Consider the following 21,496-nt stretch of genomic DNA (forward strand, 5'->3'; position numbering starts at 1 on the left):
ATGTTTGTCAATAGAAGCATGGATACATTTTCCACTTCTTTAATTTAAGCTAATGCTGGGCATACGCGGCTCGTTTCATCTTATTAATCGAGCCGCTGTTGGCTCGATTGATAATTTCCAACAGGTCTGATTGCCCGCCGGATGGATTCCACAATCGATACTGGCGGGCAGAACAATAGAAAAAAAAATGGTGCCCCTAAAGCAGCGCATTGATGCGCCGTTTCAGGGGCATCCGATGCACCGTTTTCGTCGCTTACAGGACAGCAGCTGCGCGCGAAGTAGCTTTGCGTGACTGAGTGCGCGCAAAGCTACTTAAGGGGCACAAAGTGGCTTTTCACACTGGCGCTAACACTTTGCGCCGGTTAGTGAATCAAGCCCATGAAATTTGAAAGCCAACTGAACTGATGCATTTTACATTGAACTACAACTTTGCGTAAAACTGCCGCGATATACTTCGGCCATAACCCACTGCTCCACAATCGGCGGAAAAATACGGACTGCCCTTTTTATAATTAAATGTGCTTGAAGTATTAAAATGTTTATATTATATTAAATACAACCTCAACTTAAGATTTGAGCGTTAATATACATTTATTTCTATTATGTTTTAGAGAAGAAAAGTACCCTCCCAGCTTATTCTAGGTCCTGTTTCTGGACTGTGGCCAATACACTCATTATCCATATAAAAATGTTAGGAGGCTTATTATTGGTCTCAATATAAGGTATATCCAAAATACAGGTATGTAATAGCAGCAGTCATTACCATCACCAAAGCAAAGCGAAACAGGGACATTGATGTTTGATTTCATGTACCGGTAGTTCTTAAGGGAGAAAAGAGAATCTGTGTCTGGACATTTGTCAAAATCCTACATGCTGCTGAAGAGAGGATGTCTGATAGGGTGCGTTCACACTATGCGCCTAAATGCTGCCATAGAAAGATGGCTGGTAGGGTGCGTTCACACTATGCGCCTAAATGTTGCTGTAGAGAAAATGGGCTTGATTCACAAAGCCGTAATAACTTATCACGTCTGTGAAAAAGTGCTTTGCACCACGCGCAAAAATTGTCGTTCGTGAGATAACGTGAATTTTCAAGCGCCAACGTTCATGTGATAACGCGAATTTATCACACGAACGCGGAACATTAACGCGCGAAAAATTCACATTATTGTGCGAACGTTTTAGCGTGCAAAGCACTTTTTCACAGCCGTGATAAGTTTTCACGGCTTTGTGAATCTAAACTGTGATAACTCAAATATCACACCTTATCAAAGATCACACCTTATGAAAAGATATCACACCTTATCAAAGTTAACACGCCATATAAGAGTAGCATAGCGAGCACTACAAACTTATGCATGCTAATTGGCAATGGCACTCGTCCTGCCCTGAGCCCCTGCGGATTCGTAGTGCTCACTTTGGTACTTTGATAAGGCGTGTTAATTTTGATAAGGTGTGATATCTTTGATAAGGTGTGATATTTGAGTTATCAAAGTGAATCAAGCCCTATACGCCTAATTGCTGCCATAGAGAGGATGTCTGGTAGGGTGCATTCACACTATGGGCTTGATTCACTAAACCGTGATAACTATTCACGGCCTTTTTCGCACGTTTCTTCGTGTCTGCGCGCAATCGCAATTTTGCATCCACAATCGCAAATTTTCAGCGCGGAAAAGCGTGCGAAAACAGCTGCAATATGAGTTATCACACTTTAGTGAATCAAGCCCTATGTGCCTAAATGCTGCTGTAGAGAGGATGTCTGTGCGTTCATACTATGCACATTGTGTTGGGCAATAAAACTGCATGTGAGCTAACTGGCCATACAACTGCACCATTAGTTGCATGTGGAATCAGGGTGTAGAGTGTAAGCCACACCTTCCTACTGGCTAATAGGGTCACAATTGTACTGTAAGCCTCTAGAAGGGAGGCATGGCTTTATACTTTTGAAATGGTGTAGCAGATACCGCACTTTTTTTTATTATTATGCTAAAACAGTAACATTTTCACAAATCTTGTTATGCACTCACTGAAGCGGCGAGTAAAATGTTTTTCCATTCAGGCTTGGGCTGAACCCCATGCAGGATCTGCCCTGCATCCCATAGGCACACCCCTCATGTCACGAAGCTCAGTGTTGCCAACTTAGCGACTTTGTCGCTATATTTAGCGGCTTTTCAGATCCCTCTAGCGACAGTTTTTTTTTAAAGCGACTTAGCGACAAATCTGGCGTCTTTTTCTTGTACAGTCCAGTACAGGGCAACCAATCACCGCACAGGAACTTTCCAGTCAGGGGACGTCACTCACACTAGCCCCTCCCTGCTTCCATCGCAGGCGCTCTTGCTGGTGAGCGGGGGGGGGGGGGGCGGTGACATCAGGTGGGCCAGTCGCTGGATGATGTGTGGAGGCGGGGTCGGGGGTGGAGCCGTACTGTACGATGGCCGCAGAGGTGCTACCGTGCTGATCCTGATCGCTCGGAGAGTGTGAGGCGGACGGTGACTGGGGAAGAGAAGCGGGCGGCCGGGCAGGGGAGGCTGAGCCATCCACTGTGTGTGTGCTTCTCTGTTCCTAGCTGCATAAACATATAGCTCGCTAGTTCATCATGTCTTAGTCAAAACTATACTCTCAGAAATTCAGAAAGGAGTGGGAATCAAATCCTGAATTCACCGGATGGTTGAAGCCTTTTATTGGCGATAATACACAGGCATACTGCCTGTATTGCAAGACTGATTTTTATGCCAAACTTTGCGATATAAAAAAAACACATGTCAACTCAGAAACATACACAAAAGGCAAAGCATTACAATAGTTTCACATTAAAACTGCCATTTATGGTAAAAAAACAAATGACTGTTCAAAAAAAACTGAAGCCACCATGGCATTAGTTATCGCTGAGCACTGTTCTATGCTGGCATGTGATCAAATTTGGAACTTGCATGTTCAGCGTGCATTATGCAAATTACGTGATGACGTCATCTAGCGACTTCTAGGACAGCCAATAGCTACTTTCCTTACTGACAAGTTGGCAACACTGGCGAAGCTGAGTGGCAGTGGAAGGATACAGTCAGGGGATCACTGAGCTGGCTGTAATAACAGCCAGGGGGATGCGGCATAATCTATACTTGAGCCACATCGCCCAGGCCTCATTGCAGTCAGCTCGGTGTGCAGGGGATAGAGTGGCGCTGGAATGGTAAGAGAGGTAAGTTTATTTAACCAGGCAACAATATATGAGGGAGGTAGAATAATGCATAATTATTGTGTGGCAGATATTTATGCTTACTGTAAATATGAGCTAAGAAGTGGCTACAGAGGAAAATATCTATCTTTTATGTATTATATGTCTGGTGTTTAGGGCCTTATTTTTCTATTTAAGGAGAGAGGGCACATTGCTGGTAGGTTTATGTACATTTGGCTCCACCCACATTATCTAATGACCCTGCCCACACTTTGTGCCACACATGTAAATTTGGGCATGGCTGGAGGTATGGCAGGAGTGCGTCTGCTGAACTCACCTTACGATGCAGGAAGATGGAACATGGTGACCTTCTCTGACAACCATCAATCCATCTGCCTGCGGGAATATGCAAAGACACAGGATGGGCGCAAACAAGAATGCAAACAGTCGTCAGGGATCTTAAGAGTTCGGTGATCTTAAAGAGAACCCAAGGTGGATCTTTGGGGGGCAGATGGGACATACAGGCATGTCCTCTGCCCAATGACGTGGCTCTGTGGCCCCCAACCGCCGCTCTCTGAACCCCCCCCCCCCCCCCCCCCCCCGAGTTTAGCGACAAAATTTGTCACCAACTCTGAGGTAAACAGAGGGGAGAGGAATTCCCTGTTCAAAACGCCTGTCAGGGGCGTTGCTACAGAGTTTCCTGAGCTGCCACAGGGCAGCTCTCTCTCCCTGGCAGCACCTCCTGGCGCTCCCCCACCACCCTGCATGCTATGAGAGACAACACAGTCTCTCAGCGCAGCGTCGTGACTGACCCAGAGGTCACGAACACGAAAGTGAAAGTGGGCCATTGCAGCCCATGGGAGCAGCGGTTTTGGCGGCTACCTCATCCGCTTGGCCCCATTTTCCATTTTTGAGCTCACCTCGGATCCAATCCGCTGTGACAGTTGCACGTTGCAAAGCATCGTTCGCCTAATCGCGCACTCGTGCCCATATCCATAAATTGTTGAAACGATCACGCCTCACTCTCACGGTTCATCAGAAGAATTGCACACAATCGCAAGGTTTGTACGAGCCTTTAGCGTCCATTTTTCCTGGTTCAAAAAGTTGTAAGGTAAGTACTTCTATAATCTTTGGTGTAGTGGAATAACATGCTTTTTCTGTCACTGGGCTAAGCAGTGATAAGGGTCACTCATCTGGACCTAGGCTACTTGAGTGTTTGGTGGTCTTTGTATAGCCATAAAGACCAGGGCATTAATTTACAGCTAGAAAGTGTCATGAAGAGTTAATTAACATTGGCAATTATCTAGTAAAATTACAGAGTAATGAGAAGAAGCAACATTGAGAGAGCCTTGCCCATAAGAGCTTACAATCTGGAAGGCCAGAGACAAGAGGAAGGAAGGCAGCGAGTGAATCATATCAGCTGGCAGTACGTTCTCTCATGAGATTTCAAAGGAAGAAGCAGAGCATAAGGGCAGAGTATAATAACTCAAATTCAATAATGACAAAACCACTACCTCTAGGGACCTTTACTAGAATTGAGCACACTATAAGGCAACAGAAGACACCAGCAGTGCCTACGACGGCGGTAGCAGAGCCCTGTGATTTATACAACAATGCTCTATTTCAAGTGTTCAGATTTTTTATGAATACAATCAAGTATGGCCAAATTAGACAGACTCTACAATAAAATCCTATGAGTATAATCAAAAATAGGCCCAGAGCATAAAATGGTGAGTCTATAAGACAGGACCTATACATTCACCTGACCACAAGCAGAAAACAGTGCGCAAGACTAAAGAAAGTCTAGCCTTGGTATTAGACACTGCATACAATAGCCATTTGGTGTTTGGCCGATCTGCAGAGTGCAACACAGAGGAAAGAGGCAGAGGGAAGCTTGAAGTAAGGTGGAAAAGAGTTGCTGGGGTATTGAGCAAGAGACATTAATTAAAGGTAGGTACATCTATACAATCAGGCCGACTACAGCCATTACCTGCTATTCATGCAAATAGTGGCAATACAGTAGAATCTTGTTATAGTAAACTGATATAGTAAACCTCTGGCTATAGTAAGCTTAGTCCTCAGGTCCCAGCAAATGTGCCTGTATAAATTTACAATGTTAGACCAATTCTGATATAGTATACTTCTGATATAGTAAACTACTTTTCCTGGTCCCTTGGAGTTCACTATAAAGGGATTCTACCATAGTAAAAAAGCGAATGGAAGATTTGTGGAACTACCTGTCAAAGTATGTCTCTTTGCTATTGTGCTCATCTTGACTTACTGATGTTGGAGTCTGTTTGCCTGTTGTTCTCCCCACGTCCTGTCTACTGGCATGTACATGGGTTTATGTGCATGCATTCACATGGCTAAGCATGGCCAGATCTGTACACTGTGGCACTAGGATCTGCACACATGAGCCCCACATGATAACAACATGGGCAGCGTGAAAGTTTGTGTGACAAAGGGTCTGATTTACATAGTTCTGGTAAAACTGCCGTGCGAAGGGAGTACATGGCAATTTTGCTGCTACAAATACAGAGGGAGCAGCACTCGCTAGGCTATTATCACAATTTGCATTACCAGAATAATGCGCGCAATGCTATAGAGTAATATGTGCTACTTCCTTTATGTTGGTAACGGTAAAATTGCTACACGTCAGTCTTACCAGACCTACATTAAATCAAGCCCCAAATGTCAACTGTTGCAAAGCCCCCAATGACATCCCCCAATACTGGATGATCTCCCCTTGTGTATCATACTTGACTGTGTGCACTTTACCCAGAATTTGGAACTTGTTACCACTACCACTCCAGTTTATGATCTGGCATGTACTACTGTCTGCATTGTGTTGTGTATCTTTTTGCTATTACCTGTATTGTTGTATCTATTGTCTATTACCTGTATTGTTCTGTCACCCCTGTTATTGTCTGTAACCTTATTTATTGTACAGCGATGCGTAATATGTTGGCGCTATATAAATCTAATAAATAATAATAATAATCTCACTTTGGTGTGTCTCTGAGACTACCAGTTTGCAGTTCTGATATCTGTTGTGACTCTAGTCTGTTTTACTAGCAACACACACACTGCAACACATTACACAAAATATACAACACTATCACACTGCACACATTCTGCAGCTCTAAAGCCCCATCTACACGATACAATTTTGTGTGCGATTTGATCAGATCGAATTCGATTGATTGATTAAATTCGACATGTCCAATCGGGATTCGATTGGTAATGTGCTCGGTTTGCCATTGTTTTGCAATGACATTCGACCACACTATCAAATCAAATCCCGATCGGACATGTCGGATTTAATCAATCGAATTCGATCGGATCGAATAGCACAAAAAATTGTATCGTGTAGATGGGCCTTACAAGGAGCAGCGAACCACTCACATTTCAGTATGGATAGCTGTGATAAGGGAGCCAGCAGATTAGACAGCACAGGTCTCCATAGCTTATACCAGCAGCCATGCAATAAAGTGAATTTCAGGGCCCGTTTCCACTAGTGCGGTGCGAATCGCTGGGATTCCACCGCTGACAAAATCGCATGCGGATGCGATTCCGCATGCGATTTTTGCCGCGATTTCGCATGCGATTTCGCATAGGCAGGCTATCAGCGATTTTAACCATGTCACTGCCTGGCTCAATGTACATTAGTCTTAAAACGCATGTGCGTTTTCCCCTATTAAATACATTGCCTGCGAATCGCCTGCATTCCACACGCAGGCGAATTCTGCAGGCCCTACCGTGCAGAAACATCCTGCACAGAAAAACGCACCAAAAAACTGACAAGTGGAAACAGTCTCATCCACTTGTATTAGTTATGCGAATCCGCATGCAGACAACGCATGCGGATTCGCTCTAGTGGAAACGGGCCCTCACTGGAAAGTACAGAAACTCTGATTAAGCACAGTTTACAACATAAATGTAAAATGAGACATGAAAGGTATAAATGTTTTCTGATGAAACAAATTTCACCCATCAGTGCTCCTTATTTTCAGCTCTCCTCATTGTCTGCAGCCATAACTCAAATGTCAGAAGATTTTTCTTTGTAAGGAGCTGTGGTCTCTTTATGGGTGTAAGTACTTAATGTGTTTCCCACAGAATGTTTCCCAGGCAATGGCTATAGAGTATTTCCTGCACTTTACAACTGTCTACTTCATAATGTGAAGCAACACAACAATAGGCTGCTAGGTAATGGGATAAATGCCACTTAAATAATTGCTTCCCATATCATTTGTAAACATGCCAGAAAATGTTCACTAATAAAAAGACTTCACATTAAAGGGAACCTAAACTGAGAAGAATATGGATTTATCCTTTTTAAATAATACCAGTTGCCCGACTCTCCTGCTGATCCTGTGTCTCTAATACTTTTAGTACAGCCCCTGAACAAGCATGCAGATCAGGTGCTATGACTCAAGTCAGACTGGATTAGCTGTATGCTTGTTTCAGGTCTGATTCAGCCACTACTTTGGTCAATGAGATCAGCAGGACAGACAGGCAACTGGTATTGTTTATAAGGAAACCTCCATATCCCTCTCAGTTAAGGTTCCCTTTAAAAGGAAACATCCATATCCCACTCAGTTTAGGTTCCCTTTAAGCTACACTGGGCTATATTCACAAAAGCACAATTAAAATTGGCATGCGTGGGCAGCTCACGACAGTTTGGTGTTTGCAATGTAACATGCGCTGGGAACATAGCGCAACTTATGTAACCTTCAGAATGCAAGAGTTGCTTCTATAACACATGCTATGTGCTATATGCTTCTACAGGTTATAGAAGCAATGAGCGCGGTTTACATCAGTCGAGTTGTGCTATGTGCACAAGAGAAGATACAGAGCATTTATATGGCGTTTTTCTCCTGGCAGACTAAAAACGCCAGAGCTGCAGCTAGTGGGTAGCGCTCTATAGGCAGTAGCAGTGTTAGGGAGTCTTGCCCAAGAACTCCTTACTGAATAAGGCTGGCTTAATGAAGAGTCGAGATTCTAACCCAGGTCTCCTGTGTCAGAGGCAGGGCCCTTAACCAGTACACTATCCAGTCACTAAACACACTTTACATTGCTTGCATAAACGCTGGTACAATAGGTGTATGCTATTTGCGCACTGCAATTTTTCAGTACTTTCCGGAATATACTTTCATAAACATTTCAGAAACTTAGAGGACTTGTGGTAAGAAACAAGTTTTGTCTCCAACAGCATGTTAATAATATTGCTGTAGGACAGTGATCTGCAAACTTGGCTCTCCAGCTGTTAAGGAACTACAAGTCCCGCAATGCATTTGCCTTTACGAATCATGACTGTGGCTGTCAGACTCCTGCAATGCATTGTGGGATGAGTAGCTCCTCAACAGCTGGAGAGCCAAGTTTGCAGATCACTGCTGCAGGGCAATTACCTTGTAGGGGCTGCAAGCATTTGCAATATTCCCTATATCAATATTTGTGTACATAGGTGTCTCTGGCACACTACATAATATTGAGTCAGCCATCGTGCCACAAACTAGTTCCCAGCACCTGGTCTTTTTTCCATTCAGATGAGTGGGGCACTCAGTGCCACACAGAACAGACACCAATTCTGATACATTTAACGGAAGAACACCCATGCTGCCCAGTCGCCTTATGATATATAAAATACACCACAATAATACACAATGCAGTCTCCATTTCCAGATACTTTATGCTGTCCAGATTTAGAAGCAGTACACAGCATGGAACCAGGACATTGAGGGACCAGTCCGCATTAATACTGCCAGGGAGAAGGTAAGCATACATTTTTCTTACTCAGAGGTAGGATTGTCATAAATATGTAATAATTAACATTTCAGCATTTTCTTTTTACACTTTTTGGTGCATCCGAGTCCACCTGATTTTGGAGCTGAAAGGTCTTTAGCCAAGAACGAACGTTCATTTGCCAATATGGACAACTGTTAGGAGATGGTCGGCCAAAATAAGCAATGCCACTTTCAAATAGAGCAGAGAGCTTGAAGCAGTTTGCTTATTAAAAATATGGAACATTCCTTTAGCAAATTTCTATTTCCAGTATTCAAGATGGATGGAGTCCATGCTTCACCAGCTGGACCGGACATCATTAGCTAGGCCCATTTCACCAACCCGATGTGAAAAAAACTATTGGCCAACTCAAGGAAGCTTTTTCACTCTCCTCCTGCCTCTTGACTACAGAGATAAACATGCATGTCTCAGCTCCACTGGGAGTAGACAAGTTTTCACTGTACAGTATAGCTCAAAAGTGGCGCATTCATTAAATAAAATAAAAAATAAAATAGGAATTAAGCGGTCAGCTTTCTTTAAAAAAAAAATGCTAGGCACTTCTGTGGAAGGCCCAAATAAGTCAGCACTACAGGATCTTCTCAAAAAATTAGCATATTGTGATAAAGTTCATTATTTTCTGTAATGTACTGATAAACATTAGACTTTCATATATTTTAGATTCAAATACACACAACTGGAGTAGTTCACGCCTTTTATTGTTTTAATATTGATGATTTTGGCATACAGCTCATGAAAACCCAAATTTCCTATCTCAAAAAATTAGCATATTTCATCCGACCAATAAAAGAAAAGTGTTTTTAAAACAAAAAAAGTCAACCTTCAAATAATTATGTTCAGTTATGGTCTCAATACTTGGTCGGGAATCCTTTTGCAGAAATGACTGCTTCAATGCGGCGTGGCATGGAGGCAATCAGCCTGTGGCACTGCTCAGGTGTTATGGAGGCCCAGGATGCTGTGATAGCGGCCTTAAGCTCATCCAGAGTGTTGGGTCTTGCGCCTCTCAACTTTCTCTTCACAATATCCCACAGATTCTCTACGGGGTTCAGGTCAGGAGAGTTGGCAGGCCAATTGAGCACAGTAATACCATGGTCAGTAAACCATTTACCAGTGGTTTTGGCACTGTAAGCAGGTGCCAGGTCGTGCTAAAAAATGAAATCTTCATCTCCATAAAGCTTTTCAGCAGATGGAAGCATGAACCCACTTTTGAACCAGAAACAGCGGCAGAAGCGCCTGACCTGGGCTACAGAGAAGCAGCACTGGACTGTTGCTCAGTGGTCCAAAGTACTTTTTTCGGATGAAAGCAACTTTTACATGTCATTCGCAAATCAAGGTGCCAGAGTCTGGAGGAAGACTGGGGAGAGGGAAATGTCAAAATGCCTGAAGTCCAGTGTCAAGCACCCATAGTCAGTGATGGTCTGGGGTGCCATGTCAGCTGCTGGTGTTGGTCCACTGTTTTATCAAGGGCAGGGTCAATGCAGCTAGCCATCAGGAGATTTTGGAGCACTTCATGCTTCCATCTGCTGAAAAGCTTTATGGAGATGAAGATTTCATTTTTAAGCACGACCTGGCACCTGCTCACAGTGCCAAAACCACTGGTAAATGGTTTACTGACCATGGTATTACTGTGCTCAATTGGCCTGCCAACTCTCCTGATCTGAACCCCATAGAGAATCTGTGGGATATTGTGAAGAGAAAGTTGAGAGACACAAGACCCAACACTCTGGATGAGCTTAAGGCCACTATCGAAGCATCCTGGGCCTCCATAACACCTGAGCAGTGCCACTAGCTGATTGCCTCCATGCCACGCCGCATTGAAGCAGTCATTTCTGCAAAAGGATTCCCGACCAAGTATTGAGTGCATAACTGAACATAATTATTTGAAGGTTGACTTTTTTGTTTTAAAAACACTTTTCTTTTATTGGTCGGATGAAATATGCTAATTTTTTGAGATAGGAAATTTGGGTTTTCATGAGCTGTATGCCAAAATCATCAATATTAAAACAATAAAAGGCTTGAACTACTTCAGTTGTTTGTATTTGAATCTAAAATATATGAAAGTTTAATGTTTATCAGTACATTACAGAAAATAATGAACTTTATCACAATATGCTAATTTTTTGAGAAGATCCTGTATTTTAGATTTCTCGTAATAAGGAATTTCTCAGCCCACAGGAGAGGTTTCAATTAAGGTAGGCGTGGGCATCTCAGTGGATGAACCCCAACATTGCACATTACTCACAGGCTGAAGATTCACTTTTCTTTTTCTTTTGGAAAAGGAAAACTCCCTTTTATGCTATAATATGATCTTCTGTAAAGTAGCTTGTTCCTGCTCAGTACAATAAACTAGTTATCATAGCATAAACATGGTTCCCTTTACATTGTGTGAGTAAACACAACCAGTCTATTTATGCTCATGTCGGACAAGGGCTGATTCAAAAGTGGTGAGAATGATACATTTATTGTTATTATTCAGAATCAGATGACTCTATAGGCCTGAAAAATGATTTTTATTGTTTTTTCAAACGAGTGTCCTTCACAATGAATACAATTCCTACAACATTTAGAAAACAATCCAAAGACAAATAAATTGTTTTGTAAAGTCACTTATTATTATTTAGTATTTATATAGCGCCGACATCTTTCGCAGCGCTGTACAGTGTATATATTGTATTGTCACTAACTGTCCCTCGAAGGAGCTCATAATCCAGTCCCTACCATAGTCATATGTCTGTATTGTGTAGTGTATGTATTGTAGTCTAGGGCCAATTTTGGGTGGAAGCCAATTAACTTATCTTTACGTTTTTGGGATGTGGGAGGAAACCGGAGTGCCCGGAGGAAACCCACGCAGACACAGGGAGAACATACAAACTCCTTGCAGATGTTGACCTGGCTGGGATTTGAACCAGGGACCCAGCGCTGCAAGGCAAGAGCGCTAACCACTATGCCACCGTGCTGCCCACTTAATGGCGTTGTCTACTTCATCTGAGAATAGAGTCTTTCTATGTAGTTTTTTTTGTAATCACTGTGAATGCTCAGAGATAAATTTGGTGCTAAATTCATGGAATATGGGGGTACCAGTGCAATATTAGTCAGTTCGGTCAATGCAACAGCAAATGCAGCCAGAGGATCAAATTTGGTCTTTTCTTCCTCATGGCTCTATGCAACTGAGCTTGCAGAATAGGTGCAGTTTTCTCCATTAAAGGTAGGCACACAATATTTTTTATATTTTGGACATTATAAACATCAAATACGATGCAAATAAATTAAAACCCAATATTATTTAAATATTGAATATTTATTGGACATGTGTGGAGTTTTTATTTCAGATTAATGCAGGGGGAGCGTGAAGGAGCTCTGGAAGCAGCATTATGCAATGAGCATCCCATCTTTTGTGTTGCATTGGAAAGTACAAGAGCAGCACCTGCAGGGGTGAAACCTGTATTAAACTACAGTACTCGTACCTAGCAGTAGATCAGATACGGTAAACAATCAATATCTGGAACATCTTTATTATTTACTGCTCTACCATAAATCGTATAGTGTATGCCTGGCATTACAGCCTGTCAACAGAACACTCAGTGTTACATCATCATAAAGTAATAATAATAATAATAATAATCTGAACATTTGTATAGCGCTTTCCTCCTGTCGGACTCAAAGCGCTCAAGAGCTGTAGCCGCTGGGACGAGCTCAGGAGGCCACCCAGCAGTGTTAGGGAGTATTGCCTTGAACTAAAGTGTGCATGAAAAAACAGTAGAAGCAAAATTTTAGCCACCAAGAGACATGGAAAATTTTTAAAGCGGTGGTGAATCTGCGTGGTTCCACAAACTTGACTATTGGTCTGATTCCAAGCCATAATGATTAATGCACAATCAGTCACACATCACAACTGAGCCAAGAGCAAGAATCCTATCTGACATTTGACCCGTTTCTTGCACACCTTGGGCCTGGGACCCACATGCTTTTGACAGCATTTTTGGATTGCTGTCAAATCCAAAAAGCGCTTTGCCAATTAGAGTGTATGAAGGACAGATTGTGTTTAGGGCAAATCCCAATTGCGGGACCCGCAGCATTTTGGGAGCAAATGTTCTCCAATACAAAGTATACGAGCCCTGCAAAATCACTTTTCAAAAGCAATTTTGCAGCGATTTAGGGGACCATTAAGTTTTATGTTAAGTTTAATATACTTATTGGTTGTCTCAATGTCCACCTTTGGCCCCAGCCCTTAGCCGGAGAGGTCACAGGCATTTCTCTGATTGGAGCCAGAGACGCACCTATGACATTGTGTGCTGGGGGCTGATGAATGCCGGACATCAAGACACCCGTAAAGTATAATAAAGTTTACTTCCACGGGGGAAAAAAAAATCCTCCTAGAATTGGAAGTGCTGTAAAGTTTACAGTACAGTAAGTGTTAATCTTGTGTTAACCTTGGCAACTTGTAAACATGGTGTATAGCCTCCGTAAACCCACTTCATCATTCACTTGTGTGTTGCCACACTTAAAGGACCACAATTGCAAAAATCTGTAAAATTTAAAATACATGCAAACATACAAATAAGAAATAGGTTTCTTCCAGAGTAAAATGAGCCATAAATTACTTTTTTCTCCTATGTTGCTGTCACTTGCAGTAGGCAGTAAAAATCTGACAGAACCGACAGGTTTTGGAGTAGACCATCTCTTCATGGGGGATGCTCAGCAAGGCCTTTATTCTTATAAAGACATTCCCTAAAAATGAATTTATACAGGTATGCTGGCCAACCTCCCTGTTTGCTGCACACGTTTTAGGCAGTTGGACTGAACTACTGTCATTCACCAAGTGCTTTTGAAAATAAACAAAACACTGAGAATCCCCCATAAAGAGATAGGCTAGTCCAAAAACCTGTTGGGTCTGTCAGATTTCTACTACCTACTGTAAGTGACAGCAACATAGGAGAAAAGTAATTTACGTCCCATTTTACTCTGAAAGAAACGTACGTCTTATTTGTATGCGTTTACATGCATTTTAAATTTTGCAATAGTGGACCATTAAAGTGGAACTACAGTGAAAATAACACAATGAACAAAATTGATCATTTTTACTTTTTTTTTTTACTTTTATAAATTATTTAATCACCGTTTGCGCATTGAAAAATCTTTCCTCTCCCTAATTTACAATCTGAAATGTATCACAGGTGGTGAAGTGGTTAGTTCTGCCAGGTCCTCTGTACAGAATGTTCGTTACTGAGAGTTCTATGCACAGAGGGAAATACTGCTTGCTTGGCAGTTGGAAGAAACCACCATTTTCCACAATGCAAAGAGGTTCACAGACTGAAAACTATCAGGACCATGGTCATGACATCACACTGTGGGAGGGGTTTCACCACAATATCAGCCATCCAGATCCCCCTGATGAGCTATTCGTGAAAAAGTAAAGATTTCTCATGGAAAAGGGGGTATCCGTTACTGATTGGGATGTGTAATGATCGCTGCTGCAGCAGCTATTACTGGAAGTATTAGTGCTGCAGCTCAGGCAGTTCTGATCTATTTCCATGCAAGTTGCATAGCCTTGTCTGTCTTTCCCTGCTGTCAGCTTGTGACTGATTATCATTCACCTGTGTGGGAATCTGCATGTCTGCTCCCATTGGATGACCTCAGTATAAAGATCTGCTTCCTGCAGGGTTTCCTTGGGTTTTCACAGCTTCAGCTTTAGCCTGCCTTGCTGTCGCTTTAGCCCCCGATCGTGTTTCTTGTTATAAAGATACTTTGCTGGTCTTTGCATCATATATTGGTTCATTGCCAATATATATGCATACCAGCACGTTTATTATTTTCCTTGTATTTGTGTTACGTTAATACATCAGTGTCGCTGATGTATACGTACACGAACTGTTTATATCCTGTGTGCAGTTAGTCAGCTTTCCAGCACGTTTTGGTAGGTTGCGCGTACCGTGACCACCCGTGCTGAGGTAGTTACCCTGCTTCTGGTTCGGTTTGTGGATTGCGTTCATCTCTGCGAAGAGATAACGAATCCTTCTGAATCCTGTCCTGTTACCGTTTGTGGATTGCGTTCATCTCTGCGAAGAGATAACGAATCCTTCTGAATCCTGTTCTGTTACTGTTTGTGGATTGCGTTCATCTCTGCGAAGAGATAACGAATCCTTCTGAATCCTGTTCTGTTACAGTTTGCGGATTGCGTTCATCTCTGCGAAGAGATAGCGAATCCTTCTGAGTCCTGTTCCCTGTATTACTCCAGTCCTAGTCAGCGTTCCTGCTTATGTCATATATCGGTTCATTGCCGATATATACATATGTTAGTCAGACGTTACAAATAGTTTCTTTGATAGCTGTAATTGTAATACGCTAGGAAAACATACTTATTGTATATTTATCTGTGTTACGTTCATCTATCTCGATCCTGCTATTTTCTGACTATCCTGTCCTGTCTTTGTGAGGCACGCCATCGCCGCAACGCATTGGCTGCCTCATTCCAGTCTGTCTGGTTTTGGACGCTTGCTGTCGCTAAGTAGCCGCTAGCTAGCAAGCGTTCATTCTGTCTACCTGTCCTGATCTCCTCAGTTCTGATTTGTGCGCTCAGCGCTACTTTGCGCTGAGACGTTATATCGAAAGCATTGTTTGTGGCTGTCAGATCTGCACCAGCTCTGTGCGCCACAATCTCCTATTGGAGTCAGTCCTCCCCTCCACTATACTAGGGATAGCCTGTTTCCTGGTGCTAGTGTGTGTACCTCCTCCACGCCAGCTCATGCGTTGCATGCTGACTGTGGAGAATACACCACCAAGCGTTACATTATGAAAACCCCATTACCAATCCCCATTGTGGGGGGGATTCCCAGAAAGTATGACACTGTTAATTATGGTTCCTGTTCCTTTAAGAAATTTGAAGAACTTAGCTCTGAAACAGAAAATGAGTTTTTCTCTGAATGTGCCAGGTTCCTGACCAATCCTGATCTCCAAGCGACTCCTGTTTCAACCTGGGCACTCCAACTAAGTTATATTTTGTTTAAAGGGGAATTATTCCAGTGGGCATTTGATGTTCTCAATCATTCCGATTTGAAAGAGAGACCACTGGAATTTCTAGCGTTTGTGATCCATAACTGGTTGCGCATAGATCCATTGCCTTTTCCTCTAAATGAACTCCTGGCAGCAGGCCAATCAGCTGCTCCTTCAATTGCTTGCAAGAATGAGCAGCAAGCAGAAAGTGTTACTGATAATTTTCCTGCAGCTTTGAATAAATCACCAAAAACCGCAAGGTCAAAGGCAAAACGCAAACGTTCTAAGGAACGTGTCCAATCTGCAGAATCGTTATCCTTAGCGACTGAGACCTATAATGAGATTCTGCCATTAACAGATAATGAAATGCAATTGTCTTTCAGGGGAGTTAAATGGACTTATGAAACTACTAATGAACTTTCCTCCCTGGCTAGGGAAAATAAAGATTTTTGTTTAAAAGAATTATCTGAGTATGATTATGATGAGATATTACAGAGTATTGAACAAATCAACTTATTTGTGAACCAAGGGAAGTTTGCATACACTACAGTTCAACACTTGCTACAGGTATTGGAGATTCTTAAGAATAAGGAATCTGCCAATCACCTGCTAATTAACCCTATACATGTGCCTGCCACAATCATATCTGCAAACCATGATCTGCCTGTTAAGTATGCTTGGAATCCTCCATTTGAGAAAGGAGAGATGGATGCTCTGGTCAATGAATGGAAGAATGATTCAAGTTCATTTTGTCAATTTTACAGTGCAAAAAGTTAATTGGTATTGAATGCATGCATTAAGTCTGCCTATAACCTAATAAAAACTGGTGTGTGTGAGTATGACTTTGAGGCTCCATTGATTGATGTGTGGGAACTGATTTTGGATGATTTTTTTGTGACTCCGAATTCGCAAATTTGGCGTTCTGACCCGCCTGCTTCAGCACCTTTGGCTGATTCAGCAGGTGATTCGGAGCTCTTTTTGTGTGAAATTGAAGTTCCTGCAATTCCACCCTGTACCATGGATAACTCAGTGTTACTTCCCAGTAAAACAGAAGCCACTGATACATTCTTAACCTTGCCCTGCGCAAATTTCTCAGCAGAGAATCCAGAGGTCCTGCTGACTTCCGAGTCCAGCCTAGCCAGTACTCATGACTCTTTGTTTAGTGAAACAGACACCAGAAAAATCTTGCCTGTCTCTGCAAACACTTCTGCAGAAATTACCTGTGTTAATAAAGTTCAACTCCTGTCTGATCCAGCAGATGCGCAAACATTGTGTCTTGATCTTCCTGTTTCTACACCTCGCTCTAGTTTCGTGAATAGCTCAGAGCATCTGCTATGTGAACCTGAAATCGCAGAATTATTACCTTGTTCAGAAAATTTTCCAATAAATTTGCCCTGTACCATGAATTGTGCAGTAGATCTCTCCAATGAAACTCAGGTCACAGAATCATTATGCTGTCCAGCAGGTGCTTCCATGGCTTTGCCCTGCAATATGGACTGTTCTGTGATCCTGTCCAGTGAAGCTGTGGTCGCAGAGTCTTATGCTTCACCCAGTACTTTGGATATTTCAAACCCTCTAGCAGAAGGGTCTGAGGCACTGCTTACCTCAGTTGGTGTTGCAGTAATATTCACTTGTCTAGCAGCTGTTTTGGAATTACAGTCTGCTCTAATAAAACTTGATGAATTTCTGCCCAGCAAAGCAGAAGCCATTGAAATATTGTCCTCGTCAGCAAGTGTGTTAGATACCTTGCCCTGTACACAGTCTGATTTAACCAATGTTGAGTCCCTCTCCAGTGTTGTAACAGCCGAGGAACTCCAGCCCTGTCCTCTGAATGTTTCAGAAGTCTTGCCCTGTAACATGGATAATTCTGATTCTCTGGTCAAAATAATAGAAATCTCAGAATTTCAGTCCGGTCTGATGAGTGTTTCTGAAACCCAGCCCTGTATCCTGAAAGATTCTAGTTCTCTGGCCGCTGTGGCAGAGGTTCCAGAGTCCCCTTCCTGTCCAGGGAATTCCTCAGTTTTGCCTAGTCCAGTGGGGGCTGCTGCAATACTGACTTGTTCTGCAGCGCCTCATGAGCTCCAATCCAGTGTATTAAATGAGTCTCTGTCCAGTCCAGAGGTAGTTGTGGAGTCCCTATCTGGTTCAGTGCATACATCAGAAGATTTGTCCTGTTTTGTTGGTGCCCCTGAATCTGATTTGTTACTGACTTTGCTGGAATCAGCGACATCTAAGTCTGATCCAGCATTCTCGTGTAAAAGTCCAGTGGTTGCGAAGTTTAGTCATGATGATTTTTTTTTGGCCAGTCCTGGTTTTGGTCCTGTCTTGGCTGACCCGGAGGCTCACAGTTCCTTGACATGCCCAGAGGTTTCTCTTGTGCCGGTGTGCCCAGATGTTCTTTGTGTGCCAGAATGCCCAAGTGTGTCTAAGGTGTTAGCGTGCTCTGATGCTTCCTTAGTGGGAACACGTTCTGATGTTGCCAGTCTGCCTGCATGCCCAGAGATGGTTCTGGTCCCTGAAAGCCCTGATATTGATGTTTGTCCTTGTGGCCCTGACTCGGGAATTGCCCTAGGATCCATAGGGGTTCTTGATAGTTCTCCATGTGAGCCTAAGGGGCGTTCTGACCTATGGGGATCTCTTTGGAGCTTCAAGGTGTTCTGGGAGGTCTCTGAGAAAACTTGTCCTGGTACCTTGGACTGGTTCAACAGTGGGTTTTGTGTTGGTAAAGACAGTACCGGTGGACATTGCAAAGGCTTTGGCGTTTCTGAACGGTTCCTGGAAGGCGGTGGGTATCGCTCAGGGAATTTCGGAGGGCTTTCTTCTGGAAATCATGGTTCTGATGGGTGTCACACTGGGGCTTGTGGTACTGATGGGCGTGGTTCTGTAGGTTCTGGTTCTGATGGGTCCAGTCTTGTGGGGACTGATTCTGGAATTCGGTCTTGCCGGGCTGTCCCGGTCATCATGAATTATCAGTCAGACTATTTTGTTGGAAATTTCGGTTTTGAAAAGCGTCTGGAATCCGCTTTTAAAGGCGGGGGTACTGTAATGATCGCTGCTGCAGCAGCTATTACTGGAAGTATTAGTGCTGCAGCTCAGGCAGTTCTGATCTATTTCCATGCAAGTTGCATAGCCTTGTCTGTCTTTCCCTGCTGTCAGCTTGTGACTGATTATCATTCACCTGTGTGGGAATCTGCATGTCTGCTCCCATTGGATGACCTCAGTATAAAGATCTGCTTCCTGCAGGGTTTCCTTGGGTTTTCACAGCTTCAGCTTTAGCCTGCCTTGCTGTCGCTTTAGCCCCCGATCGTGTTTCTTGTTATAAAGATACTTTGCTGGTCTTTGCATCATATATTGGTTCATTGCCAATATATATGCATACCAGCACGTTTATTATTTTCCTTGTATTTGTGTTACGTTAATACATCAGTGTCGCTGATGTATACGTACACGAGCTGTTTATATCCTGTGTGCAGTTAGTCAGCTTTCCAGCACGTTTTGGTAGGTTGCGCGTACCGTGACCACCCGTGCTGAGGTAGTTACCCTGCTTCTGGTTCGGTTTGTGGATTGCGTTCATCTCTGCGAAGAGATAACGAATCCTTCTGAATCCTGTCCTGTTACCGTTTGTGGATTGCGTTCATCTCTGCGAAGAGATAACGAATCCTTCTGAATCCTGTTCTGTTACTGTTTGTGGATTGCGTTCATCTCTGCGAAGAGATAACGAATCCTTCTGAATCCTGTTCTGTTACAGTTTGCGGATTGCGTTCATCTCTGCGAAGAGATAGCGAATCCTTCTGAGTCCTGTTCCCTGTATTACTCCAGTCCTAGTCAGCGTTCCTGCTTATGTCATATATCGGTTCATTGCCGATATATACATATGTTAGTCAGACGTTACAAATAGTTTCTTTGATAGCTGTAATTGTAATACGCTAGGAAAACATACTTCTTGTATATTTATCTGTGTTACGTTCATCTATCTCGATCCTGCTATTTTCTGACTATCCTGTCCTGTCTTTGTGAGGCACGCCATCGCCGCAGCGCATTGGCTGCCTCATTCCAGTCTGTCTGGTTTTGGACGCTTGCTGTCGCTAAGTAGCCGCTAGCTAGCAAGCGTTCATTCTGTCTACCTGTCCTGATCTCCTCAGTTCTGATTTGTGCGCTCAGCGCTACTTTGCGCTGAGACGTTATATCGAAAGCATTGTTTGTGGCTGTCAGATCTGCACCAGCTCTGTGCGCCACAATCTCCTATTGGAGTCAGTCCTCCCCTCCACTATACTAGGGATAGCCTGTTTCCTGGTGCTAGTGTGTGTACCTCCTCCACGCCAGCTCATGCGTTGCATGCTGACTGTGGAGAATACACCACCAAGCGTTACAGGATGCAGTTCAATCCTGGATGTAGTTCCTCATTAAAGTGCTTCCACCACTGCAGTACAGCAGCATATCTAAGCTTCCCATCACCAGAAGCTAACACTTCAGGAGTTTCTTTATCACTCCTCCCAAGCTTCATTCACAATTAAGTCACACGCCTAGTTTGTACATGATTACATGTAACTGAGTGCTGCAGAACAGAGTGTGCCTGCAGGTTCAGACACATCGCTATATGCCATTCACAAACACCTGCACAATATTAATTCCCATATCTACCACCCCGATGATGAAACAGACTATCTAATTACTTTTCTCTTGTACATGATCCAGATGATTTTTTCAGTTTAATGGGAGCCACAAAATATCTGTAGTAATCTTTTCATTGTAAAGCTACCTGTGCCCCTAAAGTAAAGATATCATTCACAGAACAGCCTCTAAACATACTGCAGGAAACTAGAAACTTGAACATAGCTGCAGCATGGAGCTGCTCTCCCATTAAACAGTTCAACTATTGACAAATGGACTCATGTCAGCTAAGCAATCATACTGAGACAAAACAAATTTACCTTTTGCTCAAAAGCTGAAATATGTCTGCAAGTCGTGTGGTGCTGAGTGATTTACCGTATATAAACACTCCAATCCAATATTTACCATAACAGGTGTTCCTGTACTATGAACAAATAAAGTTATGCCAAGACAAAACCCTATGTAAAAAGTCACAAAGCAAGCAACCAATAACAAAGATATAGCTCATCTTCTAACGTACCCCAGTTTAGGTATTTTCAAGTGCATTAGAGTCCAAAGAAATGGCTCGTCTCAAATATGGTACATAACTGTTATAGTTGATCTCAGGCACTGTAGTGACATAAGGTAGAATGTAGTAAATTCAGGATACCTACTTTTCGGTTAATTATTCTACAAGGTACAAGAAGGGGATGGGGAGCATTTTGTTAATGATTACCACTATTCAAAGCATCTGTAAAAGTGATTATTATGAACACAGGACCAATAGCAAGCTAATACTGTGGTTGAGGGAGGGCCTCTTGGGGCCCCTCTGGCCCAAGGGCCCCCATGCGGTTGCAACCTCTGCAACCCTTATTGCTACGCCCCTGTCCACAGTATATACTGTATATTCTTGGTATGCATCCCCACCCTCCCAGTGATGTCACAGCCTAG

General features: G+C 43.0%; 1 protein-coding gene across 3 annotated transcripts in view; it reads right to left on the minus strand.

Moving 5' to 3' along the window:
* LRCH1 (leucine rich repeats and calponin homology domain containing 1) overlaps positions 1-21,496 on the minus strand; it is a 317,881-nt gene that overhangs the window by 139,580 nt on the left and 156,805 nt on the right. The gene's annotated exons all lie outside the window — the stretch shown is intronic.

Source organism: Hyperolius riggenbachi, chromosome 2 (assembly GCF_040937935.1).
Source record: "Hyperolius riggenbachi isolate aHypRig1 chromosome 2, aHypRig1.pri, whole genome shotgun sequence".
NCBI classification, from domain to species: domain Eukaryota; kingdom Metazoa; phylum Chordata; class Amphibia; order Anura; family Hyperoliidae; genus Hyperolius; species Hyperolius riggenbachi.